The sequence below is a fragment of the Corella eumyota genome, chromosome 7 (assembly GCF_963082875.1).
Source record: "Corella eumyota chromosome 7, kaCorEumy4.1, whole genome shotgun sequence".
NCBI lineage: Eukaryota > Metazoa > Chordata > Ascidiacea > Phlebobranchia > Corellidae > Corella > Corella eumyota.
The window spans coordinates 4,796,737-4,808,191 of NC_137496.1; the positions used below are offsets into that span (position 1 = coordinate 4,796,737).

The 11,455-nt window shown below is 33.4% G+C and overlaps 1 long non-coding RNA gene across 1 annotated transcript; it reads right to left on the reverse strand.

Annotated features, from left to right (window-relative positions):
- Nucleotides 1-3,014: 3,014 nt before the first annotated feature.
- Nucleotides 3,015-5,393, reverse strand: LOC145759875 (uncharacterized). Its single transcript, XR_014286545.1, has 4 exons — nt 5,246-5,393; nt 4,947-5,062; nt 4,398-4,502; nt 3,015-4,168 (listed from the first exon to the last, which is right to left on the reverse strand). It is a non-coding gene; the product is annotated as an uncharacterized LOC145759875 (long non-coding RNA).
- Nucleotides 5,394-11,455: the final 6,062 nt, after the last annotated feature.

An 11,455-nucleotide genomic window follows, 5' to 3' on the forward strand; every position in this document is an offset into this window, starting at 1 on the left:
TTTTCCCTTTCTTATGTTTTAAAATCACCTTTGAAGAACTGTTTTTATTACACTTTAAAGAAAAACATATTTTTAATTACAAAATTTCAGATTTTTTACAAGGCTATAACCTTGTTGTTTTTACCTAATTGAGAACTTTTTTGCGAAAATATATAGGTGCGCTCGTAGTATAGGTTCAATTTTTTTTCGTTTCACGAAGACTTTTTCAGCAAATATTTAAATGTTTGTTCACGTTACAGCCAATGTACCTTTAAAAATGTAGCTCTAAAAGATCCGCGGCGATAGCTTAACTGGTTAGTCGACAGATCTTCCGTCGCAGCGTCCCGGGTTCAAATCCCAGGTAAGTACGTTAGTTTTTGATAAATATTTTAACCTGTTGCAACCTATATACCTTTGAATTAGTAGTACTGAACGTGCCGCCCCGATACGCTTTTGACAGATATTTGAACGTAACAAGTAACATATATATACTAGAATTAGTTGTACTAAAAGTGCCGCCCCGGTAGCAGAGTGGGATAGTCGACGTGACAACGTTCGGCGAGGTAGTGGGTTCGATCCCCACTGCTCGGCAGAGACAGTGTCGTCTCAAAAGCACGGGTTCGATTCCCGTCGATTGAATTAAAAAATTTATCTCAATCGAAAATAGAAGGTGGGAGGGTAGACAGCTCCCTGGGAAGAAAACAGGGGGATTTGCTGAATTTTTTTTTGAAAAAACTACAGCTGTATAAAATGAAGAGAAAATTTCAGTAAACCCTCCTGTTTTCTTCCCAGGGGGCTGTCTACCCTCCCCCCTTCTATTTTCGATTGAGATAAATTTTTTATTTCAATCGACGGGAATCGAACCCGTGCTTTTGAGACGACACTGTCTCTGCCGAGCAGTGGGGATCGAACCCACTACCTCGCCGAACGTTGTCACGTCGACTATCCCACTCTGCTACCGGGGCGGCACATTTAGTACAACTAATTCTAGTATATATATGTGATTTGTTATGTTTAAATATTTGTTAAAAACGTAATTACCTATTGGATACTTCTAAATCGCTTTGGGCTTTCTGAGATTCGAACCCGTACCTTTACGACATTTCGTAGCCGACTATCCTGATGAGCTATCGTGGTGGTGATATCAGCATTACAATTCTAAGGGTATATAAGTTATATTGTAAACACACGTTTAAATAGTTAATAAAAATTTTATTACCTTGAAGAATAATTTTCTTCCGCAGTTGCCTATGCGGAGCTCGAACCCACGACTCCGCGACATCAAGTCTGGCGATTAACCCACTCGGCTATCGTGGCGGATCTTTAAGTTAAACATATTGAACGTTACATTGGTTGTTTTAAAACACAAGTTTAATTATTTGTTAAAAAAAAAATTTTATTCCAAAATCATATATATACTGTGCAGACGTGAAATGGGATCCAAGCTTCAGAAGTAGAAAGGTGGCAAATAAATATTTTATAGTCGCGGAACAGAGCTGGCGCTTTTATATACGTTTTCCTATATTTATTATTTTAATTTAATTTTTATTTAAACTTATTTTTTTGCAATAATTTTTTTATATTTTAATATTTTGTGTGCATTTATTTAAAATAAATGTTAATTTTTATGTATTTGTAGGAAATAAACTCGTGTTCAGCATAATTTGTACTGCAGTTTTTAGAACACAACCTAAAGCGAAAAAGAGAGCTTTGCGACAATCCTCTCTATAATAGAACAAACGTAAACTACCGCGTCTTAAGCGCGCTAGTGCACTGTAGTATATAGTACACAGTAATTACATGCGACAATTTATTTATTTTTTTCAAGTCCTAGGTTTTGGTAGGTATGTATGCATTTCTGCAGCGGATAACAAAGCACTTACGTGGCTCGGTGGTACGGCTCCCGTCTGTAATGCAGAAGGTTCGAGGTACCGTAAATACAATTTTTTAAAAAAGAGTCGTATTAGGTAAGATAAGTATTAGAATTTGCATGAAAATTCAAACTTCTCTCATAGCTCTTCAGTTAGTACTGTCGTTATTCTGTTGTATTCGCATTATCTTCTACTGTATCGTATGTTTCATGTTCAAACCCCGCTGTTTCCGCCTTGCAAAGGCGGAAGAAGTTCTTCCGCGAATGCGGAAAAAAAAGACCGGACAGAAAATTTTATTTTTCGCGAAAATCAAAAGTCAAAAATCGTGATTTTTTTGAAAATTTTGAAAAAAAGGCCAAAAAGTGGTGTTTTTGGCCTTTTTTATCCTCATTTTTGCACAAAATGTCAATTTACTCGAAAACTACAAAATATAGCTCGGTGAAAACCAGTTTTTTGGACTCAGCACACTCCAATACACATTTTGACAAAGTTTCAGTAAAATTGGGGCCAATAAATTTTGGAAATTTTCGAAAAAAATTTTCGACGGGTATATTTGCAAGCAAATTTTTTCAGATTTCCGAAATTTTCTTTTCAATGAAAAAACTTGAAATTTGCAAAACTTGAAAGATGAAAAAACTTGAAATTAGTATGATATAGGCTAACCAAATCTATTTAACTTTACAAAAATTAATAAATATTTAAAATAAATATTTTACAGTACTTTTACTGTAATTTGATGACGTCATTAATTGCCGTGGGAAATTTTTTTTTTTAATTTTTCCGCAATTTTTTGCAAAAAAAAGTTCATGCGTTTATGCCGCCCTTTTTTCAGTTCAAGTCTGTACATTATTTTACAGTTAAATTAAAAGTTTAATTACAATAAAGCGCCTTTAATAATGTCGTAAAGACGCTTAATAATTTATATTTAGAAATAAAATATCACAATGAAATATCAGTCTAATCAACTGTTAATTGAAATTTATTTTAAAAGGGTTAAAATAAACTGTTTAATCGGTTTAAAACTGGTTATACATATACTTAGAAAAATGCTAAGAAGGCGGAATTTTGGAACAAAAAACGCGGAAAAACAATTTATTATGGCTGTAAATATTTATTTACACAACTTACATTTAAAAACTATTAATATTTACGTTAAACCAGTTATTAAATTTTTATTTTACTACAAATATTGTTTATGGGAATAGGGCATTATATGTCTTATAGTAACAAATGTTTTATTACCGAATATTGTTTACCAACACTCTACAAAAAGCAGATTGGGTATTTAAGTTACATTAGGAAGTGTTTAAATCAAGGAAAAAAATGCTTGAATAAAGCGGCACAAAACACAAGTAGTGCTCTTACCAAAGGGGGTTTAAATTAAAAATAGAACTTAAATCAAGGGATACGAAACGTGATTTTTTTAAAAGGGGGTTTAAATTAAGGGATACCCTAATAAAAACTTGAACTAGAAAAGGGGAAAATGTTACAGTATTTAAGTTAAAGAGGGGTTTAAATCAGGAACTTTAAGAGGACAAGCCCAAAATTATGGAAACACTGTTAAAGACCCTTATGTAAGGGGGAAAATAGCTATGTTTTAGTGGGCTGAATAAAGGTATCTTAATAAGGAATAAAATATCTGAAGGATTTAAACTATATGGGTCAAATCACCAAAATGTCACAAGGTTAGGCTTATTTTAATACAGGGGGTAAAATAAAGGGTCAAAAAAAATTGTTCGCAGTATAAATTAAAAAAAAGGCATATGGATACAACAGGTAGATTAAGAACTACAGAGAAAAGGGTTTAAATTAGGGGGAATGTAGCCAAATTTTAATTGCAAGGAACAAGTTGTTGGGGGTATTTCATTAAAAGAAATAGACTTGAAGGGAATAGTCAGATTATTAGTGGGTTAAATTAGGCTCTTTACCCTAGTTTTTAATTCTTCCAAAATCAGGGTATACCAACATCAAGATAAGCGTTCAACACTTAATTTATCTTGTACCTAACTAAACTTTTTGCTGTCTAACCTAATGGCCAATAACAATTAGGTAATAATATCCAAAACTGGCAAAAATTACCCTATGTTTAGGCCCCAAGGTTTGCAATCTACACCTACAATAAATACAAAGCACACATTTTCAACACAATACAACACAGCATAACAAAATAACACGAAAAGCAAAAATTGACAGCACTGCAACACACAGCGATGTAATTTGTCTCAAAGTACGATCTACCAACTTTCACATGATAACTTTTTTTTGTTGTTTTTTCTGTGTCCCAAAAATCAGTTTTGTTCTTTAGGTTATCCGTATCTCTAAATAAATGCATACAAATCATTAGGAACTAAAATAAATCAAGATTTATCTTTATAGAAAAAGTAAAAAAGGTCTTTTCTAATTCCTTAATCATTAAATACGGTAAAAATATAATTCTTTAGCTATTGCAAAGGTCTTATAAGCTAATGTATTAATGAAGTAATTTTTTTACTACATGGAACAAACTTATCCAGTAAATTAATTTAACAATTATAAAATTGTACTTACTTGATGCTTCCTAATCAGTTTCAAAAAATGTTGTGACACAATGTCTTCGTTGCTTTGTATGGTTTTATAATCACCATTTTGTGTCACGAACTTTTGTCTTTTAAACTTTCAAGCACAGTTGATGAAAATAATTGAAATCATGCCAAAAAAATAATAAGATTTTTGTTAGACAACCATAAAGGTAATAAAACCTTTCATAGGTACTGTAAAAACAATCTGATAATGGGCAAATTTAAAAATATTAAAGTAAACCAGTTTCAAAATAAAAATGCAATATCAGAATATGCAAAAAAAATCTATTTTATAAATTAAAACATGCCAAATATTTTAATATAGTCTCTTTGCTATATAGTACCATCAGACTATCACTCTATTAAAACATGTACCATTTGCAATCGCCTTAAACAAATTTGAGTTTAAACAAATAAGAATTTAAATTTTGTAAAATATATTAAACGATTTATACAATAAAACAATAAATAAAAAAATTGGTTTTACTTTTACACTAAAGCCAAGTTAAAACTAACAAAGTATTTTGAACAAACTTACTCTGAAGGCTTTTATTCTTAATATAAGTTGAAAGTTTGAAGTAGAATTAAACTCCATAACAATCACCAAAGGGCAGAAGGGGCTTCATTTGCTTAGTTTTGTAGTTTTAAACCATTCTACAACAAACAGACAAATGTGTTACAAGTTTAAAAAAAATATTTAAAAACAAAAAAGGGCCAATCATAATTTATCAAAAATACCAAACAATAACTGACATTAGCTTAATCAAATCAATCTATTCACAAAAGGAAAAAATTGGTATATTATTCCAATTAACAGATTAACAAAAACATACTTACCAAAGTTCCTGTTTATGATGTTTTAAAACTATTTGTTTTGGTGTGGTTCCAGTAACCGATTTGGGACAGAATTCATCACCTCTGTTTTTCATAAAAATCCATTAAAAATATCAATTGTTAATTGCAATTAACTTTATTTATTTAATGCAACAACAAAAAAATTCAAAATTTTAAGTTTTTTTCGTCTAATAAAATTAGCGATCCTGCCTTTTCTAATCTATTAAAGATAGCAACTTCTTGGTAACAATTAGGTTTTATTTTACCGAGGTAAAGCCACACTAGCCACTTAATTCAGACAAGAACAATCTTAATCAAAACCTTTAAACAATGCAGCACGGGAATTTGGTGTTTATATACAGAGGGTGAATGACGTATTTACGACCAACGTCATAACCGGCAAAAAAAAATTATATTTTATTTATCCTCGGCCAAAAATATTTAAAGTTTTTTGCACGTTGTCTTTATTTTAGTTCACAACTCAAATTCTAATACGAACATGGCAACAAAAATCAATCACATATACATGAACTAATTTATTTTTTCAAGTTGTTATATTATACTATATTTTTGTTCACATATTCCTTATACACATTTAACGATTTACGCCAACAGTACTCTAGTTTGTAATGCTTGAGTCAAAATGCTATAGCATGAGATCAGGGGGGATTGAACCCACAACCTCATGAGTGGTGTAGCAAGTTTTCTTACCACTACACCACGCTGCCGGTCTATTAAAAGAGGAATCGATGTTAGTTTTGATTATTCTTGTTAGGCCGATCCAGTAACCTCAATTTTGCCCTAAAACATAAAAGTCAATATCGTTATGGTATAATTCATGTAAAACAATTTTATTATACATTTGGTTAAATAGTTTTTGGTCATATGATTAAATTATTCGAATCAAATACCTAAGACCAGTGTAGGAAAGCGCTTAGCATCTCCATAAATTCTAATGCTAAGGCTTTCCTAGCCTCAAACCAGACTTGATGCCGGTTCACACCGAACGACGAAAAAACCGTATGACCTGTTGGCCTTGGACAATAAAATACAGCGTTGACCACTGGGGTATTAAAAACAGAACATTATTAACCAGAATCAACTGATATTGATTCAACAAACAAAAGAAATACGTAAGAAACCCCTTTTCACAGGCGCAATAATAACTTTCGTTCGGCGAACTGGAACAGTGCAAACTCGCTTTTATCCCGTGCGGTTTAAACACCGTACAAAAGACTTATGAATATGAAAAAAAAACTTATAGAGACCATATTTATGTAAATTTAAGTACGATTTTATACATAAAATCGAATATTCTTGTCTTACCTACAATTAGCACCGCAAGATATCCAAAAAATATCTCAATATAATAAGAATCATCTCATACCCTGCAGACTGGCCCCTATTATCCACAATTAGCCCCACAGAATATCAAAAAAATATCTCGATCCAACAAGAAGTTATCTCATACCCTGCAGGCTAGCCCCTTAAAGGGTTAATGTGATAAGGGGCCATCTCTTACCATACAAGCTAGCCCCCAACAACGTCCCAAATTTCCAACTTATATACCATCCTTGTGCAATAGTTTAATTATTAACTTTCTTAATAGTGAGGCTTGACATGCAAAATAATAAACAATGAGAATATGTTATTAAATTGACTGTGTTCTAAAAATGGCAATACCATTTAGTAGACTTTATACTAAATTAAAACATACATATACATTGAAACTTAGTGGATGATATTTTTTTTGTATATATTTTTATCCTCGATGTGGGAAAGTCAAATGCGCGACTTAAACATAGAGTAACATCAGTTACTCCGACCCAGTCTCGAGTTGCCTGTGGCAGTTTGGAATATTGTAGAATATAATTGCCCGATAATTATGCTGCTGATTAAAGGTTGACTCAGCAGGAGTTCATACCGTTTATATCGCCTTACTCATGGGCGCTACAGCATGAGATCAGTGAGGATTGAACTGTAAGGACTGAGGTCAAAAAAAATCTAATCATAAAAGTATTGACTCCTAAGGGTGCTCTTATCCGAATATAAATGCAATGATGTATAAAGTATAAGTCTCTAATGTCTAAAACAGGGCTTAAGACCCGTTAGAAAGGGGACGCGGAATTTGAGGGAATGGAAAATGAAGGAACGGAAATTAAAGGAACGGAAAATGAAGGAACCGAAAAATGAAGGAACGGAAAATGAAGGAACCGGAAAGTGAAGGAACGGAAACAGAAGGAACCGGAAAATGAAGGAACGGAAAATGAAGGAACCGGAAAATGAAGGAACGGAAATTGAAAAAAGGAAAGGCGGAATCTTAAAAAATAAAACGCAGAAATTCCGTTGACTGTTTATTTGTATTTAAGTCAATATTATTTTAGAAATTAACGGGTATTTTATAGAAGAGAGGTAGGGTATGCTGGGGTAATAAAAATTAACTCATTATGCTGATTAAGTGCTGGCTCAGCAGGAGTTTATACCGTTTATAGCGCCTTACTCGAGGGCGCTACAGCATGAGATCAGTGGGGATTGAACCCATGACCTCATGTGTGGTGTAGCAAGTGTTCTTACCACTACACCACGCTGCCGGCTTATATTAACCCTTATTCTATGAAATTTATAGAATAATACAGTACGACTGAACAGGAAATTAGGCACAGCTTCCACTGGCTCTACATAACAAATAGCGACAATGTTTACAAGGGCACGCGAAAAATACACAATTGGACCATGTTCAGTATAATAACGATTAAATTTAGAGCGTCTAACTGCCTTATGGGCGTTAGACTTGTCCTTGAATAAAGGGGTTAATTTGTTTGTCCCCTTTATAACCTGTATATATTTAAATATACATAAATACAGTCTTTATGAGTTTTTTCATATCAATAAGTCTTTTTGTACGGTGTTTAAACCGTACGAGATGGTAACGAGTTTGCACTGTTTCGGTTCGCCGAACGAAAGTTATTATTGCGCCCGTGAAAAGGGGTTTCTTACGTATTTCTTTTGTTTGTTGAATTAATATCAATTGATTTTGGTTAATGTTCTGTTTTTGGTACCCCAATGGCCAACGCTGTATTTTATTGTCCAAGGCCACCAACAGGTCATACGGTTTTCTCGTCGTTCGGTGTGAACCGGCATCAAGTCTGGTTTGAGGCTAGGAAAGCCTTGGCATTAGAATTGATGGAGATGCTAAGCGCTTTCCTACAGAACCCACGACCTCATTGTGGTGTAGCAAGTGTTTTTACCACTACACTACGCTGCCGGTATTTTATAAACACATATATACAATATAAAAAATAAAGTAAGCAATATTAATTCATTAATTGAAATTTCTGAATAAAAAATGACAACAATATAAATATATATACAAATACCACATCCAACACTTTGTTTATTTACACTTTTAAAGTTTGGTTTAATCTGTGTTGTTTCTTGGATTTGACCTTTCTTGATTGTTATTTTGTTTATTCGTTCTAGCAAAAATCGATTTGATTCTGGCCCAAGCTTTATCTAGCACATTGGAGTACAAAAGTGGGTTAAGTGAGCTGTTAATCGGATAGAGAATAATAGCAGAAAACGCATAAGCAGAATCAGAAATGTAAACTCCTAAGATTTTTAAGAAAGCCATAATGCAAATAGGAACCCAACAACAAAAATCTGTGAACACCAATCTCATAATCTTCTTTTGCATGACTAAAAATAAATATAAATTACGTTAGTGAATACTATTTAAATATTGTGTAATAAATGCACAGTAATATCTTTATTCTTGATGTAAAAAGTCAACTTTAACCGACTGCGTGGTGTAGTGGTAAGAACACTTGCTACAGCACACATGAGGTCGTGGGTTCAATCCTCACTAATCTCATGCGGTAGCGCCCTTGAGTAAGGCGCTATAAACGGTATGAACTCCTGCTGAGCCAGCACTCAATCAGCAGTATAATTATCGCTCAATTATAATCTATAATATCCCAAGCTGCCACAGGAAACTCGAGTCTGGGTCGGAGTAACTTATGTTACTCTATGTTTAAGTCGCGCATTCGACTTTCCCACATCGAGGATAAAAATATATACAAAAAAAAAAAACTTTACAACCTAAACATAGATTAACAAACGTTACTCCAACTCAGTCTCGAGTTGCCTTTGGCAGTTAAAATATTATTGATTATAATTGCCTAATAATTAAGCTGCAGATTAAGTGCTGGGTCAGCAGGAGCTCATGCCGTTTATAGCGCCTTACTCGAGGGCGCTACAGCATAAGATCAGTGGGGATTGAACTCATCACCTTATGTGTGGTGTAGCAAGTGTTCTTACCACTACACCACGCTGCCGGTATATTACTTACTTCTTTTTTTTATTTCCCTTTGAGCAATAGCATTATCATTTGTAAGTTGTAGGTTCCTGCTTCCTTGTGAATGTTTGTAAATTACAACATAAGCAACAAAAATGTAAAAAAAGGTTGCAAAGTTGAAAGTCATAACAGCAATGGAAAACTGCCAAGACAGATCTTGTTTAGTTACAAAAATCTTCGGCATACACACACTTTGAGAGCTATATCTAAAAAAAAATTTAATAATAATTTTAAATTTTTTTTTCCAGAATTATTACATGTTTTTTTTTTGTAAAACCTACCCAAAATACTTTGATATTTGTAGGGATAAATCTGGAAACCTCTTCATTTGAATGTCTTGTAATTCTGACCATGTTTTTGCAAACTTAATTTGATCAATAATCAAAGGCGATAAGTTTAAATATTCTTCAGTTACATTTGCAGGGTAAATTTTAGTTCGAAGAATAAGGAAGTTTTGATAATCTAAATCAATTACATTAATGTTACAAAAAGCTGATATTTTAACTAAAAAATAAACTTTAAACTAAGTTAGGGTTCACACTGTCAGCTTAGTGTAGTGGTCAGAACAATTTCTTGGGTTCAATTCCCAGTGATCTCATGCTGTAGCGTTCTTAGAAAGGTGCCATTAACGAAATAAATCCTGCCGAGCCGGCACTTAATCAGCAGCTTAATAATAAGGTAATCTATAATATTCTAAAGTGCCACAAACAACTTAAGACAGGGTCGGGGTAAATGATGTTACTTTATTTTTTATTTTTTTTTGTATATAAATTTATCCTGGATGTGGGAAAGTCGAATGCGCAACTTAAACATAGAGTAACATCAGTTACTCCGACCCAGTTTCGAGTTGCCTGTGGCAGTTTGGGATATTATAGACTATAATTGGCCGATAATTATACTGCTGATTAAGTGCTGGCTTAGCAGGAGTTTATACCGTTTATAGCGCCTTACTCAAGGACGCTACAGCATGAGATCAGTAGGGATTGAACTCACGACCTTATGTGCGGTGTAGCAAGTGTTCTAATCACAACACCACGCCACCGGTTAAAGTTTAGGTCGCACATTTGACCTTTCCATATCGAAGATGAAGATATATACAAAAAAACATTAGGAATAAATTTGAAAAATTTTATATTTAAAAATAAATAAAAAAACAAAAATGTTTTAAACTTGACCTTTAAAGCCAACTTCAGTTGAGTTAAAGAAAGGACTTTTGATACGGAAATTAACTTCTGGAGTAAACATGGTTTGAAAGGCATTCGCAAGTGGTATAAATGCAAGCACAGCAGAAAAACACCAAGTCAACAAAACTGCAACAACTACATGTCTTGTTTTAGGAAAATGCAGAGATGCAAAAGGCTAAAAAAATGTTTTTTTCAGTCTGATAATTTCAATTTATTGCCTGCATGGTGTTGTAGTGGTCAGAACACTTGCTACAGTACATGAAGTCTGGGGTTCGATCCCCACTGTCCTCATGCTGTAGACGACAGTATAAACCCTTGCTAAGCCGACACTTAATCAGCAGCTTAATTATCAAGCAATTATTATCTATAATATTAAACTGCCACAGTCGACTCGAGACTGGGTCAGGGTAACTGACGCTACTCTAGGTTTAGGTAGGTCGAAAGTCGACCTTTCCACATCTAGGATAGAGATATATAAAAAGAACTTTTGTTACGATTTACCTTTAAAATACAAAAAAGACGATAGGATGTCAATAAAGCCATTGTAACTACTGAAGTCTCGCTTGACAACACAATAAGAGTACCCAAGACAGTACACAAGGTGCTAGATCTCCATATTCGACTAACTGCACAATATCGATCTAAATAATCATAAAACTTGCTTTAAAATAAGTA